The 20,299-nt window shown below is 45.8% G+C and overlaps 1 long non-coding RNA gene and 1 pseudogene across 1 annotated transcript; one reads left to right on the forward strand and one right to left on the reverse strand.

Annotated features, from left to right (window-relative positions):
* Positions 1-5,287: 5,287 nt before the first annotated feature.
* Positions 5,288-20,299, reverse strand: part of LOC149443096 (uncharacterized) — a 36,735-nt pseudogene continuing 21,723 nt past the window's right edge.
* Positions 10,251-12,532, forward strand: LOC149443097 (uncharacterized). Its single transcript, XR_016306705.1, has 3 exons — positions 10,251-10,553; positions 10,675-10,915; positions 12,310-12,532. It is a non-coding gene; the product is annotated as an uncharacterized LOC149443097 (long non-coding RNA).

Consider the following 20,299-nt stretch of genomic DNA (forward strand, 5'->3'; position numbering starts at 1 on the left):
TTTTGTTGATTGTAGATGGTTTGAATATTGTAGTTTTGGTGGTTCAGGTGTCAGAAAGAGGAGTGGACTTCCTTGTATTGGAGACGATGGAATATCAGGTGTGTGGTTTTGTAAACATGTGATTGTTGCTTTTGTTGCTTGGTATTTCAACTTTGTGTCGGGGGTTGTTAAAAAGAATGATTTTAGCGAGCGATGACTGGTAGCTTGGGGTAAGAACCAGGGTAATAACAGGGGAAAGAAAGCCTTGCAAACAATGCAAGTAACATGCGTAGCAGTATCTGCTACTGTGTAAAGTGGGGGCATAAGAAAGCATGAGTCTTCCGAGAGCTCATGCTTGAAACGGACTTGGGCGATCAGTATGTTCGATCGATTGGGGGCCAATTGCCAGCTAGTGCTTTAGAGAGTTGAGTCCAGGGAATTGGACATGGAGGTAATATGCTTGATTGAAGACTATGATCTTCCTGTTTCCATTCGTTGCGGATGGTTGGATGTTGACTGATGGGAATCTGCTGGTATAATGCTCCATTTTTTCAGTAATTCGATGCCTGCCTCTAGGGAGTTTATTGTGAAGAATCTGCCTTGGTACTTGACATTCAATTTCGTAGGGAAGCCCCATTGATAGGCGATGTTGTAGTTTCTTAGTGCTTTATTTATTCTAATGAGCTTCTTGCGATTGGTTAGTGTTGCTTTAGAGAGGTCTGTGAATAGTTTAATGTTTGCTTGGGCTGGAGGAATGGAGGTCGACTGTCTGGCTGCAATCATTATTTTCTCCTTTACGTGGAAAAAATTTATGCACGTTAGTATATCTCTGGGAATCGTCGCAGGTAAAAATGATGGTTTGGGAATTTGATGTGCTCAGTCTATAGCCAATTCCACGTCAGTGAGGGTGGGAATGAGATTTTTTCATATATTGTTGTATGAACGGTACAATGGCTTCCGTGGCGACAGTTTCTGGGATCCCACGGAATTTAATGTTGTTCCGCCGTGAACGATCTTCTAAGTCTGTTCGATGTCTGTTGTATGATCTGTGTGTGCATCTATAAGATCGTTATGGGTGGTACATACTTCTCCCAGTTTGTTTTCGATATGGCAGATACGTTTCTCTTGGTTTTGGACCGTATTAGAAATTTGGGATAATGAGGCAGTCAGGTCAATATGTAGCGTCTGTCGCAGGGAAAGGAGCATGTTCTTCATAGAAATTTCTGTAATAGGTTGATCAGAGGCAGGATAGGAATCAATCAAAGATAGAGAAGAAGCAGATAGTGCAGTGGTTGAGAGAGAAGGTAGAAGGCTGTCAGGGGGTGATCCTGTGTCCAGCCTGGGTCTGGATTTTGCCGGGCTGCTAGTTGTGGGAGACAGGGGAGGAGAGGACTCACCAGGGTCTCCGGGGTAGAGCTGTCCCTTTAACCTGGGGTCTGGATGGTATGCAGCCTGGTGGTTTGTATCCTCTCTCTGCTGCTGTTGCTGGGCAGACAAGCCTGTCAGCAGAGTGCCGGCGCCATCTTGGCTGCAGGGTGTCAGTACGGGATAGAAGCTGGTCATTTTCGTGGGATTTCCTGGTGTTTTCCTTCTTCAGGTCATAGCCCGTACGGATGGCAAGGGGTTAATGGCTCTAATGAGCTGTTAATCACTCCCTGGTGTCGTAGTGTGCCGCGATCGTGCTGGCGGGTGGACGGAGCTCTCTTCACTGAGCGTCCATCCCCGGAGCCGGCCGCGCATGCGCCCCCCAACCTTTTATTTAAAATGCATCTGCGATTAGCCAGAACCGCCAACAAAACCAACTGTTGGGTATGCTCTAAGCCCCCACCCAGTCATCACATGTCCGCAATGGCCACTGTTCATGCCCTATATGACATCCGTGTCGGCATGAAAAAGCAAGGGACCCCTGGTCAGCTCCCACGTAGACATTTGTCTGTAGAACATCAGTTTTAGTACCAATATTAGCTCTAGCTCCTGTAGGGCCCTCGTCAGTCCATTATGGGTAACTGGGCAGCTAAGCAGCCCTCAGGTGTGCTTTAACATCAGCTTTGGTTCAGGTAACAAGTTTGTTGGGACTACCACCTGTGAGGGAGGTATAACTGTCAATCTGACTAACCAGACTTCCCTTCTGAGTAACCACACTAACCAACCAGACCACGTTTGTTGGAAGGACGGATGTGATGTGCAGACTGAGGGAGCAATCCCCCAGTCTGTGCAACAGTTGCTCAGTGCCAGAGGCCGAACGAAGAACTCCTCCTGCTCTGCTCTGACAGGTCCATACTATTTTCTGTGTGGTTCGGCAGCCTATAGAACATTTCCCCAGAACGCAAAAGGTTCGTGTGCCCTCACAAAGCTAGTCCCCGGATCCCATGTAGTGATGGATCATGAAGAGTTGATGGTCCACAAGAAGGTAGGGATGGCAGGGAGAGTTCGCAGGGAGCTGTTCTCTGAGGGCGACCAGGCATGGGCTTGGTTCCCCTCATGGACAGGTTGGGGAATTGAACTTATGAAGCGCCTGAACAATTTTTCTGTCATCATGGATAGTATGTTTAACGAGACCGTAGATGCTGTCAGAGAAATTGCCCAAGAACAACGGCAGATGGGAATTTTAGTGCTTCAGGAGAAGATGGCCCTTGATTATCTTTTAGCCGCCAAAGGGGGGTTCTGTGAGTTTATCGGAGAGGATTGTTGTACTTGGATAGAAGACACCGATGACAAGGTCCAGACCCATATGGACAAAGTTAGTGAACTACAGGGAAAAGCTAGAGCTATAGCTAGTGAGGGTTGGAATCCGTTCAAGGGTTTGGGAGGGTTGGGAGATTTCCTGTTCTCCATCGGATCTTGGTTGAAGGAAGTGGGAGTGTATGTCCTGATGCTTTTCTTTTTCCTCTGCCTCCTATATGCTGCGGTGAGATGTTCCTGTTGCCTCATCAACCGTATAAGCCAAGCTCGGGCAGACTCCACATCTCCATGCCCGCTCCTGGGATCCCACTCCAACCACTGATCGGAGGAAGACCTCACCAACCAACCACCTTCTCTGCAGGTTACGTCCTGGCTTCCCTCTAATTTATCTCCCTGAAGACCACATTCTCCAAGACCTCCAAGCAAGCTTCAAGCCTCATTGTTGTTTGTGTCTGCATTTTGGAAAACCGTCTGGGTCGAGACCAGCCTTGTATGGCCCCATCTGTAGGGGCAATTTGAGAATCTGCTGCAGGATCTCCCCAGACCACCGTGGGATCACAAGCCTTATTTATACCACAAGTCTGTTTGTGGTTTTTGCAAGAGCCTTCCTGTAGTGAAGGTTCCAACGCTCTTGAGGATCATCGCTTCAATCAAGCCTGTTTGCGTTGAGTCTGCATCGGGTCTTGTTGTTTCAGGTACCCCATGGAGCTTTATTCTCAGGGACAACTACAGGAACTCTGGTCTAAGACCAACTCTTTAAGATTTTGAGAATACACCCATCAAGCTGAAGAAGATCAAGAAGGGACACGAGAATATGATAAAACAGGAGGGAATGTCATGGAAATTTTGTATTACAGGTTGAACTTTAAATGTGTCATATATTCATGTTATTCATATGTCTCTCGTGTGGCTTAATTAAAGCTCTGAAGGCTGCAATTGGGCCATGCGCATTTACAACGTATGTATTACAGTACTCAGCTTGGTAATGGATGAGATGGCAGATCTGCGCTTATAGACTGGCGTGTATACCACCACGGCATTCAATGCGAATGTCGCTGGCGGTAGGCCGCGGGCCTGTATCTACATATCAGCAGCATAGTACCACATGGACTTCGTATGGCCAGGTGCCGGGCAGTGCGAACTCCGCGTGTAGGCTCATGTATACCTTACAAGCCACTACCGGCCTGAACTGTATCTGGATGGATGTGCTTTAATAAAGATCATATCAGGCCCATTCAGATACAGACTGGCACTGTTTAATCTAAGGGATGCTTGTACAGACAATGTACATACTACTGGGAGCTGATAGCATGTAAAGGATGGGAAGCTTGCTCTCCACAGAGAGCTTATGGGGGAGGGGAGGAATGGTTTAACTGGTTTTCAGTATAGATAAGAGGAAATGCTACACTCCAAACAGGATGTACATTCTCGTGTATGGACACCCCCTATACATTGTTCTGTGGGAGGGGATTGACCTGACCCCCCGTGTGGGGGGGCGTGTGTGTGCTTTTAATAAAAAAAGAGTCTGGGGTTAGAGCCGGACACAAAGTGAATTCAACCTCCAACCTGAGAGTATCATCTGATTATTCCTGGGTCACGGGAGCTCCATTTTTCCCCACATCTCAAAAGAGCTACTCACGGTAAGGAAAAATTTGTTGAAAAAGAAATTTCAAGACAACTGGTACACTGCAACAAATGTTGATGGGACACTGGTACACTGTGACTGCTGTTGATGGGACACTGGTATACTGTGACAGGTGTTGATTGGACACAGTGAAACATGTGATAGATGTTGGTGCACACTAGGGACCCTGGATGGATAACAAGCAGTAAATATGCTGTATAACTCACTAATCCCTGGCTTTCAGGCACAGATTGGCTGAGGAGGAGAAGCAGAGCTGATCAATTAAATACCGATCTGAGTTTACATTACATGATGGCTGTGAATGGACACAGCCATCATGTGAACAGATAGCCCAATCACAGAGCCCATCTGCTGATTGGGGATACGCTGTGTCCAAGGGACACAGACACCCTGGGAGTACAGCACAGCCACGTGTCTGTGCTCCCCCATGTTCTGAGAGACATATGGATACATCCACACAGGACAGAGCTTGCCCCACCTGGCCTATTATATGCAGTGTCCAGGTGAGAAGCCGATCATTAACCCAGTGATTTCCTATGATGGCCAGCTCCATCTAGTGGTGATAATGCTGTATTTTCCTGAAATACTTTCATAAGGAAAGCCACTAGATGGATCTGATGATCAGAGAAAATCTCTGTGAATTGGAGCGAAATTTGTCACAGAGGGGTGAATTCTGGTCACATTTAATAAACCCAATATTAAAAATTGACCTCTAAGTGTTTGTGAAATCTCCCACCACAAATTGTACTCAGCCAATGACAGGTCAGGACTCCATTTTTATTTTTCTGCCATCAATGGCTAACCTGGTCCCACACTTCATCCATGTCTTTGGGGACCTATGATCATATGAACTGTTTCTTCCATGATGAAGATCAGCCATGGAGTATATCTGAGGTATATATCAGGGTGTGCTTCTTCCCCACATGAGAGCTGGGATGTCCAGCAACATTCATAGAGAAGACATTTCCCGCACTCAAGGCACTAATACACCTCCAGGGTTGTGTGGGACCCCTGATGTAAAGGAAGACAGGACTTTAGTGAGGAACATTTCCCTCACTCAGGACAGGAAAGTGGATTCTTCCCCGTGTGAGATCTCTGATGTTTGTAAAGATTTGACTTGTCTGAAAAACATTTCCCACACTCAGGACAGGAGTAAGGCTTTTCCCCTGTGTGAGACCTCTGGTGTTTGACAAGAGCAGATTTTTGAACAAAACATTTCCCACACTCAGAACAGGAATATGGCTTCTCACCTGTGTGAGATCTCTGATGATTATAAAGACTGGATTTATCTGAAAAACATTTTCCACACTCCGAACAGTAATATACCTTCTCCCCTGTGTGAGATCTCTGATGTCTGTAAAGATTGGAGTTCTTTGAAAAACATTTCCCGCACTCAGAACAGAAATATGGCTTTTCCCCTGTATGAGATCTCTCATGTATAACAAGTTCTGATTTTTTAAAAAAACATTTCCCACACTCAGTACAGGAATACAGCTTCTCACCTGTGTGTAATCTCAGATGTCTAAATTGAGAAGACTTGTTTGAGAAACATTGCCCGCATTCAACACAGGAATACAGCTTGTCACCCATGTGAGATCTCTGATGTCTGTAAAGGTGTGACTTTCCTGAAAAACATTTCCCGCACTCATGACAGGAATATGGCTTCTCACCTGTGTGAAGCCTCTGATGTGTTTGAAGATTAGACTTTTGTGAAAAACATTTCCCACACTCAGGACAGGAATACGGTTTTTCACCTGTGTGAGATCTTCTATGCACATTAAGTTCAGAGTTAGAATTGAAACATTTTCCACACTCAGGACAGGAGAAGCTCTTCCCTGTTGGAAGGCCGGCCCGGTCCCGCACAGTCTGAGGTTCCTCAGGATATGAGGAATCCGATGGTCCATCTACACTGGGTGGTGCCGGATGGACATTGGAGGGAGCCGGGTTTTCTCCTGGACTATACTGTGTGATGTCCTCATCTTCTACTTTCCAGTCTGGAGACAAAGTGAGACAATCCTCGGAGGTTTTCCTCATCTCCCGGCCATGGACTAAAATACAAAGACAAAGAGGATTACTAGACAGGAGCTGATTGGTTCCCCCAAACAGGACTCCGCCCACATCAGGCAGCTTGGTCTCTGAGGATCTTACAATTCCACCCTCAAGGGAACTAGGAAATGGCTCCTCTGATCTCCTACCAGGTCATTTCTTTATTCATGGACTTTAGTCAGAGAGTGAGGAAACAACCAGAACTGTCTTTTATAGGAGGGACAGTGATGAGGGGATTATAGGACGAGGGTCTCCACCCCCCCTATCACTCATCGCCATCTTCCCAACACAAGAAGTACTGCACTTCCTTATTTAGTCCATGATTTAGTCATGAAGAACAGCGGGGCTGAGCCCCACCAGAGGTCAAAGAGTGAGGATGGGGGGAGAACAACCAAGATGAAGACTGGACTGATCCTGAAGACCACCATCATTGGGGTATTGACTCCACCCTCATTAAAAATCTGTGCTCCGATCAAAACACCAGATATAAAATGTCCAGCTGGTAGGAAATGGGTGTAACAATGAGAATCCATATTATGTGTAAATATAGCAGTGGGTAGAAAATAGAGAGCAGAAGTCAGGACTCAGGAATGTACAACATATTGTATAAGATACAGCAGATAGGACTATATAGTATCAGAATGATATATTTATATTTGTATATATATCAGTATATAGTGCAGGGGTCAGGAGTATGTAATGTACAACATGGAGTATATAGTGCAGGGGTCAGGACTATGTAATGTACAACATAGAGTATATAGTGCAGGGGTCAGGAGTATGTAATGTACAACATAGAGTATATAGTGCAGGGGTCAGGAGTATGTAATGTACAACATAGAGTATATAGTCCAGGGGTCAGGAGTATGTAATGTACAACATGGGAGTATATAGTGCAGGGGTCAGGAGTATGTAATGTACAACATAGAGTATATAGTGCAGGGGTCAGGAGTATGTAATGTACAACATAGAGTATATAGTGCATGGGTCAGGAGTATGTAATGTACAACATAGACTATATAGTGCAGGGGTCAGGAGTATGTAATGTACAACATAGACTATATAGTGCAGGGGTCAGGAGTATGTAATGTACAATATAAATTATACAGTGTAAGGGTCAGGACTCATAATATTGGTAGTTATCTGTGGACTGTATCTGTATCTGTTTACTGTAGACAAGTTGCAGAGGTCCCACACCGCTGCCTCCCATCTCCTGAAACTGCACTCAGTGACTTGGGTCTGAGACACTACAGACATATCCCTCCACCCGGCACAGCCAGCAGACCACAGAGCAAGGAACCCTGGGAGAATTGTTCTGTCAGAGATCTTGCTGGACCCATAGACATCTATGGTGAAAATCAACATTTTGCTGCCAGCTGAACCCCAGAACCTCCATAAATCCAGTCTAGATACATAAATTGTGTCTGCAGCACAGAGAAGGAAGATTATCCGAGAGAAATCCAGGAATACAGGACGGGGAACACAGCTCAGGAAAGTGACCAGGGGATTACAGGCTGATATCACCCAGTCCCCGCCCTACTCTGGACCAATCAGTGAGCAGTATGGGTGGAGGAATGGATTTAGTGTTCATGACCCACCTGTGCTGATCTCTGTAGGAGTGTCCTCCTCTATAAATGTCCCCGTTATTCCATCCTCCTCCATAGACTGCTGATCATCCCTCACATACGCCTCTTCTTCTTCTGCTTTCACCTCAACTTTTATATCTATCAGATCTTCACCCTAAACCAACGGAAGAAAAGAAAATATCATCTTTAAGATATAAACTTTAATATTGTTACATCACATAAAAAAATCCACACATCTCCATGAGTCCATGCTCTGGATGCTGCATCCCACCAACCTTGTAACAGTGAGGGATGGTGTGACCTTCCTGTGTGGAATCCCGGGAATACAGAGGACGGGGACATCTCTCTGGTGGGTTCCTGTAGCTGGATGACTCCACCATGGTGTCCTGGTACAGATCTTTGTGTTCTTCTAGAAGCTCTGACTCCTCCATCCCCCCATCCTCGTCCTCCTCCTCTTTTATCTCTTCTTTAACCTCAACTTTAGGATCTCTCAGGTTTCCACTCTGAATATATAATAAAATGACATCAATGGTAACAATGCAGATAATGTACAGATCCTAATGATACTATCAGTGATTGTTCCTCATCTACCTGATGATGGTGAGGGATGGTGTGACCTTCCTGTGTGGAATCCCGGGAATACAGAGGACGGGGACATCTCTCTGGTGGGTTCCCATGACTGGATCCATCTGTAGGAAACACACACACTGACTGAATCCATTGTTTCTATGTGTTTATCAGATGATGGGGGATCTAGGTGGATCCTCCGTACTGCTCTCTCCTTTACAATAAAGTCTCCTCTTACCCGGTGATGTGAGGGGCGGCTGATTGTCCATCATGACGTCCTTGTAGAGATCCTTGTGTCCTTCTAAATACTCCCACTCCTCCATGGAGAAATAGACAGTGACACCCTGACACCTTATAGGAACCTGACACACACAATGATACAGTCACCATCCAGACACATCCCTTGTCTGTTACTGGAGAATGTCCCAGAATTCCCGGCACCGCTCACCTCTCCTGTCAGCAGCTCAGTGATCTCTCTGGTGACTTCTAGAATCTTCTTCTTCTTTCTCTCTTCTATCAGGGAGGGAGGTGGAGGCAATGTGATGTCATATGATCTCCAGACTTCACAGGAGGAAAACTCTACATCTGAACACAAATAGTCACATCAAATGATATTCCCAGAATCCTCCTCACCTCTCCATTCAGGTCTGTGTTTTATTGAAGCCCCACTTCAGGACTTGGTATATGAACTCCGACATCATTACATAGAATGAAGGATCAACAGTTCTACTTTGGTTCTGAGGATGCAAAGTGTCTGCCCACATTTAAGAGCATGGGTTAAAAGAAGAAAGAACTTGATGGAGGGACATTGGGAGGAGGAGCTGTGAGGTCGAGGTCAGTATGATGTCATAGGATTCTCTGACTCTGGATGGAGGGACATTGGGAGGAGGAGCTGTGAGGTCAGTGTGATGTCATAGGATTCTGACTCTGGATGGAGGGACATTGGGGGGAGGAGCTGTGAGGTCAGTGTGATGTCATAGGAATCTCCGTAACCTCCATAGCCTTTACTGATCACATTGTAGGATGAATATCTGAGACTGGGATCATTACGGAGAAATATGCTTTCAGGACATTTACTACAAATGACATTTTTCTCTCTTTCTTCCTATTTGGATCTTATGAAACAAAGACATAGATATTCCAATCCCCTAAATATCCCCCCATCCCCCGCCACTAACTAAAGTAATAAAATCCATTAGTATAGACTGATGAGGTGAGAAGGTGACACCTCTCCACAATGAGGGGAATGTTCCGGCCCCGGAAGTGGGGGAATGTTCTGCCCCTGAAGGGGTTAATCTGGGTTCCCACACTATATATGTGTGTATCATCATCTGCTGGAGATAAAAGACGTCACAGTGACTATGGAGGAAGAGGACAGACATGACTATGGAGGAAGAGGACGGACGTGACTATGGAGGAAGAGGACGGACGTGACTATGGAGGAAGAGGACGGACGTGACTATGGAGGAAGAGGACGGACGTGACTATGGAGGAAGAGGATGGACGTGACTATGGAGGAAGAGGGCGGACATGATGATGGAGAAAGAGGATGGACATGACGGGGGTAACTGGGTGTAAATAGAACATAACATCTTATTACCTCCTCTGCTGCCACTTCCAGCAATGTCTCCTCTCTACTTCCTGTCTGTACCTGACATCACTTCCTGTCTGTCTTCCATAGAGACTTCCTGTCTGGGTAGAAGTGAGATCCCCACCTTGTGGAGCTCAGAGGAACTGCAGCCCCGAGAAGCGTCTGGTAGTGTGACCCCGGCCTTGTGCTGGGTGTGTATGGATTGTAGATCCTTATAGAGGGGTCACCTCCACTCCCACCAAGGGGGACAGAAATATATGACTGCCTAGTCCAGCCTTTCTCTTAGTAACAAATGGCATCAATGATCTGTAAAATCCATTTCTTGGAATACATCACAGGACACGAAGCATCTTTATAAATCCTTCCTAACACTGTTATGCCCACCTACAGGTGATCGGACATTGGCAAACAATAGACAGGACGTCCCCTTGTAGAGCAGATCTCCGACATAGGAAAGGTTTGTATCAAGCCATAGCCCATAACAGGAGGGGACGGATCTCTGGGATTCCTGAGGGACTCCAAGAAATGGATTTTACAGGTAAACCACAAAATGTCATTTTCTTTGTCGCACATCACAGGACACAGAACATCTTTTACATTCCTTACTAACAGGGATGTCCCACCTAGAACATGAGGGGAGGACAACAAGCCAACAGGTCCCAAAAACAACCAGAAATAGGAAAGAACCTCATGCAGCAGCCTGCAAAAACCAATGTGTCCAAAGGGAAGAGTCCTTAGTGACTCCAACATCCACCTGGTAACATCATAAAGAGTGCACCGAAGACCAGGTAGAGGCTTCACCAACATGATACACTGAAGGTAGGTAGTGTCATCCCTTATAAAGGGGGAACCTGTCCTTTCATACTGGAAACTGGAGCAACAAGCTGACAAATTCAGGGAATAAACATAGACATGGAAGCTGCGGGATCCTTCTATTCGGTCCTCAGGAGCCACAAAGAGAAATCCTGTTGCCAAATTGCGGCTGTCAACTACAGGTAACCTGATAGACAAACAAATACCCAACGTGATAAAAACCTATTCCACCAGTTACTGAGCCTGAGGACAAAGGGGGGTAATACACTGTCCTGGCTGAGATGAGGGTAAAGGGAGGTAATACGCTGTCCCGGCTGAGATGAGGGTAAAGGGAGGTAATACGCTGTCCCGGCTGAGATGAGGGTAAAGGGAGGTAATACGCTGTCCCGGCTGAGATGAGGGTAAAGGAAGGTAATACGCTGTCCCGGCTGAGATGAGGGTAAAGGAAGGTAATACGCTGTCCCGGCTGAGATGAGGGTAAAGGAAGGTAATACACTGTCCCGGCTGAGATGAGGGTAAAGGAAGGTAATACGCTGTCCCGGCTGAGATGAGGGTAAAGGGAGGTAATACGCTGTCCCGGCTGAGATGAGGGTAAAGGAAGGTAATACGCTGTCCCGGCTGAGATGAGGGTAAAGGGAGGTAATACGCTGTCCCGGCTGAGATGAGGGTAAAGGGAGGTAATACGATGTCCCGGCTGAGATGAGGGTAAAGGAAGGTAATACGCTGTCCCGGATGAGATGAGGGTAAAGGAAGGTAATACGCTGTCCCGGCTGAGATGAGGGTAAAGGGAGGTAATACGCTGTCCCGGCTGAGATGAAGGTAAAGGAAGGTAATACGCTGTCCCGGCTGAGATGAAGGTAAAGGGAGGTAATACGCTGTCCCGGCTGAGATGAGGGTAAAGGAACGTAATACGCTGTCCCAGCTGAGATGAGGACAAAGGAAGGTAATACGCTGTCCCAGCTGAGATGAGGACAAAGGAAGGTAATACTCTGTCCCGGCTGAGATGAGGACAAAGGAAGGTAATACTCTGTCCCAGCTGAGATGAGGGTAAAGGAAGGTAATACTCTGTCCCGGCTGAGATGAGGGTAAAGGAAGGTAATACGCTGTCCCGGCTGAGATGAGGACAAAGGAAGGTAATACGCTGTCCTGGCTGAGATGAGGGTAAAGGAAGGTAATACGCTGTCCCGGCTGAGATGAGGGTAAAGGAAGGTAATGTGATGGATTTTGTAAAATGCCTATTTCGTTTCCTATTGAATACATATATATACGCTATTTCTATAAGTTTTATAAATATTTATTTTTATACTTTAATACATATGTTGTGTTAATATTTTCTGCCTGCTGGGCTTTGTGGTACTATAAGAAATCCTTGCTTAATAAATGTCTGCTCACACACACAGAACCCCTCCCACCGTGTGATTTGGAAGACAAAAGAATGTTTTCCTAAAAGATAAGGCCTGGAAGAAGATCACACCTATACCATGACGGAGATTGTTTTCGTGTGAAAATGACCAATCAAAGACTAATATAATGCTTATGCTGTCCTCACATGACTCTCGCATCATTCTGCATATATAAGTTCACTTTCTCATTATAATAAACTATAAGTATTCATAGACTGAACTTGTGTGTCAGCGTGAGTCTCTTCCGGTGTGCGCACATTCCAAAGCTAGCGTCATAAATTAGGACAGAAACAGATAAGCACCGGACATTTTTAGTCCTCTACTAAATCAGCTGATGCCGAAATCCAGGACTCCGGGTCATTAACCTGCAGCCAGCCGACCTGAAAGGGCGTTAGGTGTCAGTCAAACTGGATGGGACGGAGATTGATCACCTCTGGAGCATGGTAAGATATATTTTGCTATCTTACCATTGCTTATCCTGTCTTTGTTGTTGATTCATACCTGTGCCTAGTACGGCTGCTAAAGGTCACTAAAGGCAGGTAACTTTGCTTGCCCGGAGTTTATTTAATTTTTACCTGCATGTGCTTATCTGTTACCTGGGTCTCTGTTGTGTGTTTTTATGTATCAGTCTTGAGGTGGAAGAGGAGTGGACCTACTGAGGGTTTTGACACATAATTTCTCTTGGGTGTGTGGTAACCTTGTGTGTTGACCACAAGAGAGGAGGTGTCGGGTACGCGTCACGGTAGTGTGGCAGTGGGTGCCGTAACTGTTTGTGTGGGTTACGAAGATTTACTCAGTGATCTGTACTCATAGCCCACCAAGATAGACTGCTATGTTATGTCCTAAATGTGTGTCTGTGAGTTAATGTTTGCCATTCATAACAGAAGGTTGGGGTTTGTTAAGGGTTAAGGAAAGTCTGGACAGCAGTCTGTGAAGTGTCTTAGATTTTTGTTAGGAAGGACCAGAGACAGGAGGAGATGGGTCAGACGCTGATAAGACCCCTAGAAAGGAATGTTAGCACGTGACCTGGTTGCACAGAGGGAGGGGGAGCAGTATGTGAAGGGATTAGTTAAGTTAGTGAAAGTATGTGGAATCACAGATAAGGGAGGTCGTTTACAGCCAAAAGAATGGCGAAGAAAAAAAAAAAGGAGAAGAAAGATGTCTTAGTTGACAAAGAATTTTGCTGAAGACAGCAAGAAGCTTGGTATAATGTAGCCAAAGTTATCCACAAAGAGTAGTGGACAGAACAGGTATTGCTACAGAGAAAAAAAAAAAAAAAAAACTGTTTATGTGTACCATTAATGTGTTATATATTGAAAAGGATTACTGGCATGTCATATTGTGAAGAGGTGTGAAGGAAGTGAAGCAGTTAAAAAGTTATCTAAAGTAGCGAAAGTTTGTAAGCTGAAGGTCAGGACTGGCATAAATCATTGTAGGAACAGAGAGGAATGTTATGTGATAAAGGTTTGCTGAACGTGACAGAAGTTTGGTACAAAACTGTAAAAGCGTTGCATAAAGGATAGTTAGAAGAAATTCAAGAAAAAGGCGATTGTATAATGTATGTGTATCACAAAATTGTAATTGGAAGCGTGCTAAAACCACCGCCCTATGTTGGAATGTGGGGTGGAGGAGGGGAGGGACAGCCCTGCCCTTCATCTAACGCCCACTTTATGCCCACCACCCCAGCCCTGCCCTTCATCTAACGCCTACTTTATGCCCACCACCCCAGCCCTGCCCAGTACACTTCCTGATGGCAGCCATCTTGCTGCTCCTGCTTTGTCCCTTCCTGCCCAGCCCAGTACACTTCCTGATGGCAGCCATCCTGCTGCTCCTGCTTTGTCCCTTCCTGCCCAGCCCAGTACACTTCCTGGAGGCGGCCATATTGGTACACCAAATTAGACAAATGGAAGGCCAGCGCCTCGAGTGAGCCGCCTCTACCCAGTGTGTCCGGTCTTACAAGTCAATGGTACATTCTACGTAGCACCGGATGTGCTGAGCAGAATCCAAAGTTGTTTATGGTCCACAGGACCCGAAGATATTGGACGTTTAAAAGGTACCCCAAATTATGGTGGAACTGAAGCCTGGAGCTCCCCTACCCAGGAAACCACAGTACCCACTGAAACCAGCGCAATCCAAGGCCATTTCGAAGCAGGTCAAGTCCCTTGTGGCAAATGGTGCACTCATACCTTGTACCTCTCCATGTAATACACTTTTGTTCCCGATAAGAAAAGAAGACACCCAAAGGAGAACCAGAGAAGTACATGATGGTACAGGACCTCTGAGCAGTGAATGAAGCCACTGTCTTAGAGACACCTATCGTTCCAAATCCCCACACTTTACTCACAGGGGTATCTCCAACAGCAAAGTATTTCACCGTGTATCTTCCCTGCAGATATTTCTTCGTTTTTTTATCCATGAGGGGCGGCAATACACCTGGGCAGTTATGCCACAAGGGGGCGCAAAATTTCCTGAGCCAGTTTGCCAAAGCCATGACCACCATACTGGGCACGTGGCAAAAGGAACATTCGGCAGTGGTCCTTCTTTAATATGTGGATGACTTTTCCTCTGTGCTGATGACCTGCCCACGGCTGAAGAAGCCTCAGAGAGTTTACTATGTTACTTGGCACACCAAGGCTGTAAGGCCTCTAAACCGAAGTTGCAATGGTGCTCTACAACAGTCGTGTTCTTGGGCCACTGCCTCTCACATGGAACAAGGCATCTTACGGAGGAAAGAGTTAAGGCCATACAGAACTTGCCACTCCCTTTAGGCCAGAAGCCACTCCATGCCTTTCTTGACCTCATATCCTACTGTAGGTCATGGATTCCTGATGTTTCTTGGTTTATGCAACCACTCTACGATGCTCTCAAGTCTGAGCCCTTCCATCTGTCCGAAGAGGCCGCCTCCAACTTTTTGGCTCTAAAACGCTTACTTTCTTCAGCCCCAGCCCTAGGTCTACCAGACTACGAGAAACCTTTCAAACTGTTCGTGTCTGAACGCCAAGGCCATGGCACAGGAGTATTGGCCCAGACCCACGGAAACTGCCTACGACCTGTAGGCTACTACTCATGCCGTTTGGACCCAGTGGCTAGAGGAGCACCCTCGTGTCTGCGTGCAGTTTTCGCTGCTCCAGCTCTGCTGGATAAGACCTCTGATATCGTACTGGGACATGAACTTGTTCTTCTGGCACCGTATGCCATTGCTGCCATTTTAAACCAAGTCCAACCTAAACATTTGTCCACAACGAGGCATCTTAGACTACAGTGTTCCCTCCAATTTCCTGATAATGTCACTCTCCTACGTTGCCAAACCCTGAATCCGGCCACTCTCCTCCCAATTGCTGAGGGGGGTAATGAAGGTAATGCAGAAAGTGGAGAGGATGATGGAGCCACTGAGCCTCATAATTTTCTTGAAGTGATGAAAATGGAAATCTTCCATCTCCCCACAGTGAGTGAAACACCACTGCAGGACCCAGACTTCACCATTTTTGTTGATGGTTCCAGATATGCAGACGATGGAGGCACATATTACACAGGATTTGCAGTCACTACTGCAGACACAGTCCTACAGGCAAGAGCCCTATCGCCAGCAATATCTGCACAGGGAGCTGAATTTCAAGCACTTACAACAGCATGCCAGATGGTGGAAGGAAAAAGGGCCAATATCTACACAGACTCCAGATATGCCTTTGGGGTGGCCCATGACTTTGGACCCACATGGAAGGCAAGAGGATTTATGACTGCGGCAGGTACGTCCAAAAGACATGGAGCAGCCATTGGACAACTGCTGGAAGCACTCCTTCTACCCACTCAAGTGGCTATTCTGAAGGTAAAAGCTCATGGGAAATTAAACTCTTCAGAAGCCAAAGGCAATAATCTGGCGGCAAAACGAGCGGCCATGGGATCACCAGAAATGGAAGGAGAGGTGACTGGAGAGTGGGAACCAATATTCACCTTACAGACCATACCTGTGGACAGAAGCTACCTCAAGGAATTCCAAGAAGCAGCAAGTTCAGAAGAAAAAGAAAGCTGGAGATGGAGAGGAGCTATTCTCAAAGACGGTCTGTTTGAGTGCAACAAGAGGCTTTGTTTACCCAAGAATATGTTTCCAGCTGTAGTCCAGTGGGCACACGGAGCAGCCCATCTGTCAAAGAGCCTCATGAACTCTTTTATCAACAAGTACGATATAGCGCCTGGAATCACCACATTGACGAACAATTTTTGCAGAACATGTGCCATCTGTCCAAAAATGCAATCCGGGACGCACAGAGAAGACACTACAGAAACACTTGGCCAAACCCCTATACCAGCAATGGGCAAACTACGGCCCGCGGGCCGTATACGGCCCGGCGGACCTTTTAATCCGGCCCGCGGAGCTAGGCTCCCGCAAGGCCAGTGGTCGGCAAGCCGCGGCTCTTTACAAATTTAGATGCGGCTCTCCTGTGTGCCGGGCGCCCGCTCCCCTCCCTCCTCTCCTCCTCTCCCCTCCCTCCTCTCCTCCTCTCCCCTCCTCTCCTCTCGGATGGCCGCCCCCCCTCTCGGATGGCCGCCCCCCTCCCTCCTCTCGGACGTCAGGACTCTGCAGCTGTCAGGATGTAGGCGGGGCAGCCAGGATGTAGGCGGGGCAGCGTGACGAACTCCTCTCACAGTCCTCCCTGAAGACCAGAACGGCGCGGGAATACGAGAGGAACGCGCGGACCAAAGGTAAGTGAATTGACACAGGGGGGGGACTTACTATATGGGGGATGAATTACTATATGGGGGACTTACTATATGGGGGATGAATTACTATATGGGGGATGAATTACTATATGGGGGACTTACTATATGGGGGATGAATTACTATATGGGGGACTTACTATATGGGGGACTTACTATATGGGGAATGAATTACTATATGGAGGACTTACTATATGGGGAATGAATTACTATATGGAGGACTTACTATATGGGGAATGAATTACTATATGGGGGACTTACTATATGGGGAATGAATTACTATATGGGGGACTTACTATATGGGGAATTAATTACTATATGGAGGACTTACTATATGGGGAATGAATTACTATATGGGGGACTTACTATATGGGGAATGAATTACTATATGGGGGACTTACTATATGGGGGATGAATTACTATATGGGGGATGAATTAATATGGGGGATGAATTAATATGGGGGATGAATTACTATGTGGGGGATGAATTACTATGTGGGGGATGAATTACTATGGGGGATGAATTACTATATGGGGGATGAATTACTATGGGGGATGAATTACTATAGGGGGGATGAATTACTATGGGGGACGAATTACTATATGGGGGACGAATTACTATATGGGGGACGAATTACTATATGGGGGATGAATTACTATGGGGGATGAATTACTATATGGGGGATGAATTACTATGGGGGATGAATTACTATATGGGGGATGAATTACTATATGGGGGATTAATTACTATGGGGGATTAATTACTATGCTTACTATGGGGGAATATTACTATACTTACTATGGATGACACATACACATCATTCATCTACTCTTGGTCCGGCCCCCGGGTCCAATATATGAACCCATTGCGGCCCTCAAGTCAAAAAGTTTGCCCACCCCTGCCCTATACCCTTTTCATAGGATACAAATTGACCATATCCAGATGCCAAAGAGTGGGTGGTTGAGTACACCCTAGTGGTGTTGGACATGTTTTCCAGTTGGCCAGAGGCCTTTGCTGTAACTAACATGACTGCTAAAACAACTGCGAAGAAACTCCTCACTGAGGTTGTATGCAGATATGGGCTTCCAAAGGTGATAGAGAGTGACCAGGGCCCCGCCTTCACAGCTTCAGTAAGCAATGAAATATGGGCGGCATTAGGAGTCACTCTGGCGTTCCATACCCCCTATCACCCCCAAAGTAGTGAAAAATAGAAAGAATGCTAAAAAATGGCCCAAGAGACTGGCATGAGTTGGCCAGACAGTCTGTTTATTGCCCTATTTAGTGTCAGATACACACCAAGAGAGAACACTCCCTATCCCCTTATGAGATTTTGTTTAGCTCAGCCCCCAGACTTGGTTGTTATTTTCCAGAACAGTTGCAATTACAATGTGATGTGTTAACTGATTATGTGACTGCATTATCACGTGAATTAACCCGTATCCATGTCCAAGTGTTTTCTCCATTCCAGATTCTGAGTCAGATACAGGAACTCACAGCCTATTACCCGGAGATTGGGTATTAGTAAAGACATTTATGAGGAAACATTCCCTTGAGCCAAGATATGATGGTCCATTCCAAGTTCTGCTGACCACAGCCCCTTCTGAGAAGGTGGCCAGGAAGAACACTTGGATACACGCCTCCCACTGCAAGAAAGTCCCGAACCCTGAGGGAAAGGTGTCATCTACACCATGACAACTATGTTGTATATCCTTTTTCTAATGAGTCTGACAGAGGCTCAACAGGTGGATATCACCGAAATATAGGTGACACCACTATATTTTGGTACAACTCATCCAACACTCATGTAGCTATTTACACCTTTGATTTCTGTAGTATAGATCCCATGTGGTGCTATGACCATAATCTATATGATCTTGATACAACTAGAATGTTCCGATAGTAGTGACCAGGTATACATATGTGTCATGGATGATTACTGGGGACCAAAAGATTAGAATAAGATTGGAAGGGATTTGGACTGGTGAGTATGCCCTTGCAAAGGCCATTATGCCTCTCCACATCCTAGCAGAAAATACCCCTGACCCAACGCTTGGCCGTAGGAGGAAACGAAAAGCTCCTTCTGGTAGTTTTGACCCACATGTGTATATAGATGCCATTGGAGTCCCAAGGGGGTGTCTAATAAATTTAAAGCCAGAGACCAAGTAAAGCAGGCTTCGAATTCCTGATTCCCATGATAACTGTTAATAAAAAATGTAGATTAGATAAATTACATATACTACAACCAACAGAGGTTTGTGAATTACACCAGGGATGCCCTTCAAGGAATCGTTGACCAGTTAGCCCCTACATCCTACATGACATTCCAGAATAGAATGGCTCTGGACATGATTCTAGCAGAAAAAGGAGGTGTCTGTAAAATGATAGAAGGAACCGGAACATGTTGTACATATATTCCTGACAATGCTGGCTCGAATGGTAAGGTTACTCTGTCTATAAAGAAATTGGAAGATCTGTCAGTTGAGTTGAAAAAGAATTCAGGGATCACAGACTTGTGGGATCAATATTTCAGTTGGATGAGTGGGTGGCAAAAGATACTTGCCTAAATAGGGGTAACCGTACTAATAATTCTGATTCTCCTGGTCCTGGTTGTATGCTGTGTTATACCATGTGTGAGGAAATTGATGAGCAAAGCTGTAGACAACAGAACACCTATCTTCCTGAACCAGGAGCAAGAGGATCTCCATATGATAGATGAAGAAAAACCTTATACCCCATTACGGTCCCTCCCCGCCAATAGTAATCTCACAATTTTGTAGGGATAGCATCTGACTTCCTTATGTACAAAGTCTGTGGCAAGGGGGGTGATGAAATAGTCATCACCTGTCTAACGTGCAGCATAAAAGAGTTCCAAGGTACATAAGGACAGATGAGCGAGGTCTTATAGGGACAGAGGAAAATAGTCATTTTAATTGGGGACTGTGATGGATTTGGTAAAATGCCTATTTCGTTTCCTATTGAATATATATATATATACGCTATTTCTATAAGTTTTATAAATATTTACTTTTATACTTTAATACATATGTTGTGTGAATATTTTCTGCCTGCTGGGCTTTGTGGTACTATAAGAAATCCTTGCTTAAGAAATGTCTGCTCACAGGAACAGACCCCCTCCCATCGTGTGATTTGGGAAACAAAGAATGTTTTTCTTCTCTATGAGATAAGACTGAAGAAGATCACACCTATACCATGACGGAGATTGTTTTCGTGTGGAAATGACCAATCAAAGACTAATATAATGCGTATGCT

This window comes from Staurois parvus, unplaced genomic scaffold, assembly GCF_062004578.1.
Source record: "Staurois parvus isolate SC_StPar_1 unplaced genomic scaffold, SC_StPar_1.0 ptg000877l, whole genome shotgun sequence".
NCBI lineage: Eukaryota > Metazoa > Chordata > Amphibia > Anura > Ranidae > Staurois > Staurois parvus.